Source organism: Phoenix dactylifera, unplaced genomic scaffold, assembly GCF_009389715.1.
Source record: "Phoenix dactylifera cultivar Barhee BC4 unplaced genomic scaffold, palm_55x_up_171113_PBpolish2nd_filt_p 000697F, whole genome shotgun sequence".
NCBI lineage: Eukaryota > Viridiplantae > Streptophyta > Magnoliopsida > Arecales > Arecaceae > Phoenix > Phoenix dactylifera.
In genome coordinates, this window is record NW_024068080.1 from 71,758 (window position 1) to 80,997 (window position 9,240).

The window sequence follows — 9,240 nt, forward strand, 5'->3', positions numbered from 1 at the left end:
CTAAAAATATATATATATATATATTTTATTTATTTTTATAAAATTTCAAATGCTTAAAAATACCCCCAAACCTAAATCTAACATTGTCCTCAATGTTAAAGAAAAATTAAAGCAGTAAGAGGACAGAGGAGAAGTTACCTGATATGGATAGGTAAATTGAAAATTAGGGAAAAATCCCCCAAACCTGCATGTTAGTAATTTTTTTTTTATAGAAGATATTTATATGTTGGGTTGCCTCCCAAGAGCGCTAAGTTTTATGTCTTCAGCCAGACAATTCTAATTCATTCATGATAGACAGGGTCGGTCGGAAGTGTCTCCTCAACTTCTGGACTCAGATACTCAAGGTATGGTTTTAAACGATGTCCATTGACTTGATGTTAGGGATTCAACCCTACGATTGCGGAATATAAGAAATAGTAGGAGAAAAAAAAAGGACACGGCAAGAAACAATAACAAACGCACAAGACACCCAAGTTTATGTGGTTCGGAGTCCCTTGCTCCTACGTCCACAGCCGCACAGATCAATACTTCACTATATAATCAAAGAAAGTTACAGAGATTCAAGAGAAGAGAACAAACTCTCTTTCTTACAGCAAAACAATCTCTCTCAAGACGAGCAACGCGTCGTCTTCCTGATGCACACAAAGGATCTCCTTTTGGAAACTTCTCGTTGATGAGTTCTAGGGTTTCTCAAGGTTGCCACACACCTCTCGTGTCCCACAAGAAGTCTATATATACCTCCCAATCTCTTACTTTGATTAGGGCTTCAAAAAACCTTGGCTTGAACCCGGTTCATAACTCAGCCTCGCGTGAAAATCGTGCTCGAGTCGACTCCCGCAATTCTGCGAGTCGACTCGGCCACAGTCCACAGAAAAAGCCTCTCTGTCTGCCTATGGGAGTCGACTCCTGGAGTTCTCGAGTCGACTCCAACACTGGGGAGTCGACTCCTATGGATCTGGAGTCGACTCCAAGACTGTGCCAAGTCTGCCTGCGTGCTAGAGTCGACTCCAAGTCTGCTGGAGTCGACTCCGGACCTTGCTGAAATTTTTTTTCTTTGCTGATTCAACTCTGAATCTTTTCGAACTCTTTCCGGCTTGTCTTCCCTTGATCCTCCACCACCATAGTGCATATAGGGGTCTTGAAAAAAAAAGGGAATGGATCAGGCTCCACAACCCAACAACTCTCCCACTTGGAGACTGATACATCCAATTGTGCATCTATCTGAAAAATAAACAAACTTCTATATCTTGATCTGTATTCTCTGTGCGGCACCTCCATTCAACTAGCTTTGGAGGCCAATTGAGGCCATGCATAGCCTCAATTTCTCTGTAGTGACTGTCTTAGTCAACATATCCGCTGAATTCTTTGCTCCTTGAATCTTCTCAAGTAACAAACTGCCATCTTCTAGCAACTTCCTGATGAAGTGATATCTCAGCTGTATGTGCTTCGTTCTCGCATGAAACATTGGGTTCTTAGCTAAGTGAATAGCACTCTGACTGTCGCAGAATAGTACACTATAGTTCTGTTCTCTGCCCAGCTCTTTCAGAAGGTTTTGTAGCCAAATCATCTCCTTACTGGCTTCTGTAATGGCAACATATTCTGCCTCTGTTGTCGAAAGTGCAACGATCTTTTGCAATTGTGAGAACCAGCTCACTGCTGTTCCGCCTATGGTATAAACATACCCTGTGGTGCTTCTTCTAGTGTCAGTATCACCTCCCAGGTCTGCATCCACAAAACCTTGTAGTGTTTGACTGCCTTTTCTATAACACAAGCCTACATTTCTGGTACCTTTCAAATATCTTAGGATCCACTTGACAGCCTCCCAATGTTGTCTACCCGGATTGGCCATGTATCTGCTCACAGCTCCCACTGCATGTGCAATGTCGGGTCTCGTGCATATCATAGCATACATCAAGCTGCCTACAGCTGAAGCATATGGTACCCTTGACATCTTCTTCAGCTCCTCATCATCCTTGGGTGATTGCTCTTTTGAAAGTTTGAAATGGCTCGCTTAAAGGTGTCTTCACAGAATCTGCATCTGTCATATTGAATCTATTCAACACCTTATCAATGTAGTTAGCTTGAGAAAGCTTCAGTGTTCCAGCCACCTTATCTCTTTCAATCCTCAGCCCAAGCATCTGTTTTGCTGCACCCATGTCTTTCATTGCAAACTTTCTTGATAGCTCTTTCTTCCATCTTTCAATCTCTTGTAGGTTCGGTCCGGTTATCAACATGTCGTCAACATACAAAAGTAAGATGATAAAACTGCCATCAAGTACCTTAAGATAACAGCAATGATCTTCTTGACATCTTACAAAACCATTGTTGATCATGAATCCATCGAACTTTTTGTACCACAACCTCGGGGCCTGTTTCAAACCATACAAACTTCTCTTCAGCTTGCATACAAGGTTCCCCTTGCTAGGGACTGCAAAGCCGATAGGTTGCTGCATGTAGATGTCTTCATCAATCTCTCCATGGAGAAATGCAGTCGTAACATCCAACTGCTCCAAATATAGATTTTCTGCTGCCACAATACTCAGAATCACTGATTGTTGAATATTTGACTACCGGAGAGAAAATCTCAGTGTAGTCGATACCTTCCTTCTGTTGGAAGCCTTTCACAACCAACCTTGCTTTGTACCTTTTGCTGCCATCATGTTCCTCTTTAACTTTGTAGACCCACTTGTTCTATAAAGCCTTCTTGCCTTCTGGTAGTGAACTGAGTTCCCAAGTTTGATTTCTATCCAAGGACTTCATCTCGTCCTTCATGGCTAACTCCCACTTCACCGAATCTTCACTTTCCATGGCTTCTTCATAACACTCGGGTTCACCTCCATCTGTCAATAGCAGATAATGTAAAGAGGATGAATATCTATCCGGTTGTCTCGAGATTCTTGTTGATCTTCTCAGCTGTGGTATACTTGGTTGAGGTTGTGCCACAACAGTTTCTGAATTTTCAGGATTTTTCTGAAAACTTTTGGCAACATCTTCTTCTGTAATCTCTTGCAGCTCAACTTGCTGTTTTTCCTTGCTTTGCTCCCCTGCACTCTCAAGATCTGAAGTATTCTTGTCCTTATAGAGAACTCGCTCATTGAATATCACATCCTTGCTTCTGATGACCTTCTGGTTCTGTGCATCCCAGAACTTGTAACCAAAATCATCTGTACCATATCCAATGAAGAAACACTTTCTGGACTTTGCATCTAGCTTGTCCCTTTTCTCTGCATTAATGTGCACAAAGGAGACACACCCAAAGACCCTCAAGTGTGACAAATTTACTATTTTTCCTGTCCACTCTTCTTCAGGCAATTTGCAATCTAGGGGAACCGACGGGCCTCTGTTTATTAGATACGCTGCGGTGTTGACTGCCTCAGCCCAAAACATCTTGGGCAAACCAGCATGGATCCTCATACTATTGGCTCTCTCGTTCAGGGTTCTGTTCATTCGCTCAGCCACCCCATTTTGCTGCGGTGTGCTCGGTATTGTCTTCTCCATTCGGATTCCATTCACTGCGCAGAATTCCTTGAACTCACTGCTGTCATACTCACCGCCATTGTCAGACCTTAGTCGTTTTATCTTTGCACCAGATTCATTCTCCACCAGACTTTTCCACTTTTTGAAGGTGACAAATACCTCTGATTTGTGCTTCATGAAATAAATCCAAACCTTTCTGGTAGAGTCGTCAATGAACGTGACATAATAGTGTGAGCCTCCAAGAGATGCAACCGGTGAAGGCCCCCACACATCTGTGTGTACAAGCTCTAGCTTTTCTGTCTTCGGTGTTCTTCCACCCTTTGAGAAACTAACCTTTTTCTGCTTCCCAAATATGCAGTCTTCACAGAGACCTACATCAACAGTTTTCAGATCTGCTAGCTTGTTCTTCTTCACCATCATCTTCATACCTTTCTCACTCATATGTCCAAGTCTGCGATGCCAAAGACAACTATCTGCACCTGTTTCTGTTAATGCCACCGTATCCTTGGTGTCATTGGTCATGTAGAGAGTCCCCAACTTGTTCCCACGTGCTATCACCATAGCTCCTTTGGTGATTTTCCATGAACCACCTACGAAGGTAGTAACATACCCTTCGCTGTCAAGCTGCCCAACAGAAATCAAGTTTCTCTTCAAGCCTGGGATATGCCTCACATTCTTCAGTTTCCACAGTGACTGATTCATCATCCTGATATGAACTTCACCTGTCCCCACAATATCTAAAGGCTCATCATCAGCGAGATAAACCTTTCCGAAGTCTCCTGCAGTGTAGTTTAGCATACACTCCTTCCGTGAGGTGGAATGAAACGAAGCTCCAGAGTCTAGTATCCACGATTCCATAGGGCTGTCCACGCTGAGAATCAAAGCATCGTTGGCTTCATCTGTGGTTGCATTCACGGACACCTCGTTCTGCCCCTTGCTTGGATTCTTCTTTCTAAGCCAACAATTCTTCCTCGTGTGGCCCATCTTGCCACAATGCCAGCAGCCATCGCCTTTCGATCTAGACTTGCTCCTCCTCTTAGACTTCGATCTGCCACGGTTTTCACTGCGTTGCACAGTTCTTCCTCTGCCTTCAGATGTGTTCAGAATCGAACCAGATTTCACACCAGACTCCCTCCTTCTGATATCTTCACTGAGTATCAGATTTCGGACCTCCTCAAACTTCAGTTTGTTTGAGCCGCAGGAACTGCTTACAGCTGTCACTGTTGCACCCCAACTTTCTGGCAAGGAGGATAGAAGAATTAGGGCACGAACTTCATCTTCAAAACTGATTTCCACCGAACTCAACTGGCTCGTAATCAGATTGAACTCATTGATGTGATCAGTAACAGAGGAACCTTCACTCATCTTCAGATTGAATAAACGGCGCATCAGGTACACCTTGTTGGAGGCCGAGGGTTTTTCATACATATTCGATAATGCTCTCAGCAAACCTGCTGTTGTCTTCTCTTCCAAAACGTTGAACGCAACGTTTCGAGCCAACGTCAAGCGAACAACTCCCAAAGCCTGACGATCCATTAAATCCCAGTCGGCCTGTGACATATCTGTCGGTTTCATACCTTCAAGAGGTAGATGAAGTTTCTTCTGATATAAATAATCTTCGATCTGCATCTTCCAGAAACCAAAGTCTTTGCCGTCAAATCTGTCAATCTTGACCTTGCCTTCTTCAGCCGCCATTGCTCCCACTTTTTCCTTTGAACCAGATGGCTCTGATACCAGTTGTTAGGGATTCAACCCTACGATTACGGAATATAAGAAATAGTAGGAGAAAAAAAAAGGACACGGCAAGAAACAATAACAAACGCATAAGACACCCAAGTTTATGTGGTTCGGAGTCCCTTGCTCCTACGTCCACAGCCGCACAGATCAATACTTTACTATATAATCAAAGAAAGTTACAGAGATTCAAGAGAAGAGAACAAACTCTCTTTCTTACAGCAAAACAATCTCTCTCAAGACGAGCAACGCATCGTCTTCCTGATGCACACAAAGGATCTCCTTTTGGAAACTTCTCGTTGATGAGTTCTAGGGTTTCTCAAGGTTGCCACACACCTCTCGTGTCCCACAAGAAGTCTATATATACCTCCCAATCTCTTACTTTGATTAGGGCTTCAAAAAACCTTGGCTTGAACCCGGTTCATAACTCAGCCTCGCGTGAAAATCGTGCTCGAGTCGACTCCCGCAATTCTGCGAGTCGACTCGGCCACAGTCCACAGAAAAAGCCTCTCTGTCTGCCTGTGGGAGTCGACTCCTGGAGTTCTCGAGTCGACTCCAACACTGGGGAGTCGACTCCTATGGATTTGGAGTCGACTCCAAGACTGTGCCAAGTCTGCCTGCGTGCCAGAGTCGACTCCAAGTCTGCTGGAGTCGACTCCGGACCTTGCTGAAATTTTTTTTCTTTGCTGATTCAACTCTGAATCTTTTCGAACTCTTTCCGGCTTGTCTTCCCTTGATCCTCCACCACCATAGTGCACATAGGGGTCTTGAAAAAAAAAGGGAATAGATCAGGCTCCACAACCCAACACTTGAAAGGTCCTACCATCTTTGGTGTTGCATATTACTACTGCACCATGTGGGTGCACTTTCTCTACTGTGTATGGGCCAGTCCAGCGAGATTTAAGTTTCCCAGGGAATAGATGTAATCGAGAATCATATAAGAGAACTTTTTGTCCTTGGAAAAACTCTTTACGAATGATCATTTTATCATGCATGATCTTCATGCGATCTTTGTACTTCTTGGCACACTCATAAGCATCGTTTCTAATTTCTTCAAGCTCATCGAGTTGAAGCTTTCTATGTTCTCCTGCCTTGTCGAGGTCGAAATTTAGGCGTTTGATTGCCCAATAGGCCTTGTGTTTTAACTCGACAGGTAAATGGCAAGCCTTGCCATAGACAATCCTATATGGGGACATTCCAATTGGTGTTTTGTAGGCCGTACGATATGCCCACAATGCATCTGTTAACCTAAGGGACCAATCCTTTCGAGATGGGTTGACAGTTTTTTCAAGGATGGTCTTGATTTCTCTGTTGGAAATCTCAACTTGTCCACTCGTTTGTGGATGATATGGTGTACTGACCTTGTGGGTGATGTTGTACTTCCTAGCAAGAGCTTTAAAAATTCTATTGCAAAAATGTTTCCCTCCACCACTAATGATAGCACGAGGGGTGCCAAAGCGAGCGAAGACAGACTCCTTAAGAAACTTGATCACTACTTTGTGATCATTGGTCTTACATTAGATAGCCTCAATCCACTTGGATACATAGTCAACAGCTAGGAGTATGTACTGGTGCCCAAATGACATAGGAAAAGGACCCATAAAATCAATATTCCAAACATCAAAGATTTCTACAATTAAGATCGGGTTCAGGGGCATCTCATTTTTTCTTGAAATTTTTCCTAGTCTTTGACATTGGTCACATGCTTTATAATACTCGTGTGAGTCATGAAATAGTGTGGGCCAATAGAATCCGCACTGCAAAACCTTTGCAGCCGTCTTTTTACCACTGAAATGACCACCACAAGCGTGGTCATGACAAAAGGAAAGGACTTTCCTTTGTTCGTATTTAGGGATACACCGTCGGATGATCTGATCAGGGCAATATTTAAATAGGTACGGTTCATCCCAGAAATACCACTTCACACGAGCTAGGAAGCGAAATTGCTCCTGTTTGGTCCAAGAGCTGGGCATTTGTTCAGTAACGAGGTAGTTGACTATGTCAGCATACCATGGAACATTGGTATGGGAAATCATCATTAGTTGTTCATCCGAAAAAGTTTCGGATACAGGTAAGGATTCTGCAGATGACTCAACAATCAATCTGGACAAGTGGTCAGCTACTACATTTTCAGATCCCTTTTTATCTCGAATTTCGAGATCAAACTCCTGGAGCAATAGGATCCAACGAATGAGCCTTGCCTTAGCATCCTTCTTTGTGAGAAGGTACTTAAGAGCGGCATGATCGGAATAAACAAGGACCTTAGATCCAATCAGGTAGGGACGAAATTTATCTAGGGCAAAAACAACTGCCAACAATTCTTTTTCAGTGGTGGAATAGTTGAGTTGGGCGTCATTAAGAGTTTTGCTCGCATAATGAATAACATGGGGAAGCTTTTCTACTCGCTGACCTAAGACAGCACCTATGGCATAATCGGATGCATCACACATGATTTTAAAAGGACGACTCCAATCAGGACACCTTATGATGGGTGCTGAAGTCAATTCAGACTTCAGTCTTTCGAAAGCAGTTACACAAGTTGGTGAAAAATTGAAAACAGTATCTTTGGCCAACAAATCACATAAGAATTTTGATATTTTGCTAAAATCCTTGATAAAACGACGGTAAAAACCCGCATGCCCTAAAATTGATCAAATTTTCCTAATAGTCTTAGGAGGTGGCAATTTAGCAATTAATTCTACTTTGGCCTTATCCACCTCAATTCCCCTTTGTGACACAATGTGTCCTAAAGTAATTCCTGATTCTACCATGAAATGACACTTCTCCCAGTTAAGAACTAAGTTTTTATCTTTACAGCGTTCTACAACAAGTGTCAAGTGGTGCAGACATTCATCGAAATTGGATCCAAATACAGAAAAATCATCCATGAAAACTTCTAAAAATTTCTCCACCATGTCGGAGAAAATACTCATCATACACCGTTGAAATGTAGCTGGTGCATTGCATAGCCCAAAAGGCATACGACGATAGGCATAAGTGCCATAAGGACAGGTGAATGTGGTTTTCTCTTGATCCTCACGTGCGATAGGGACTTGGTTATATCCAGAATAACCATCGAGGAAACAGTAATGGGAGTGGCCAGCTAGCCGTTCTAGCATTTGATCGATGAAGGGTTGAGGAAAGTGGTCTTTCCTAGTCATGGCATTAAGCTTCCTATAGTCGATGCATACTCGCCATCCCGTTTGGACTCGAGTAGGGACTAACTCATTGTGATCATTTTTCACCATAGTGATGCCAGACTTTTTAGATACGACTTGAACTGGGCTTACCCACTGACTATCAGAAATAGGATATATAATCCCTGCATCTAAAAGCTTGATGACCTCGGCTCGAACTACGTCCTTCATGATTGGATTAAGTCGCCTTTGTGGTTCTCTAGAAATTTTTGCATCTTCTTCTAGATGGATTTTATGTTGGACCACAGAAGGACTAATCCCCTTAATATCTGCTATAGACGAACCGATAGCTTCCTGATTCTTCCGAAGGATACTTAACAGCTTCTCTTCCTGTTCTTTAGTTAGATTCGATGCAATTATAACAGGTAAGGTCTTGTTTTCTCCAAGAAATGCATACTTCAAGTTTTCGAGAAGGTCTTTAAGTTCTAGTTGTGGAGGTTTGACATTAGATGACACTAGCTGAGATTCCGAAATAGGCAATGATTCAAACTTGGTGGCCCATCTGCTAGTATCCATCACTGGAATGGAATCTAACAATGCATTAACCTCTTGACTTGACTCACAATCTTGACCAAAATTAGCCAAACATCTTTCTAATGGGTCAGAATAACTCGACTCTTCAAAAGAACTGCTAATTATATTCTCAATCATGTGAATTTCTTCCAAATCATCCATCTCAGTTAACTGACTACTACTATGAAAAACATTGAGCTGGACAGTCATGTTCCCAAAGGCTAGAGTCATTATTCCATTTCGGCAACTAATCACAGCATTTGAAGTGGCCAAAAATGGTCTACCTAGGATCACCGGGATGTGACTTTCTGGATTTTTT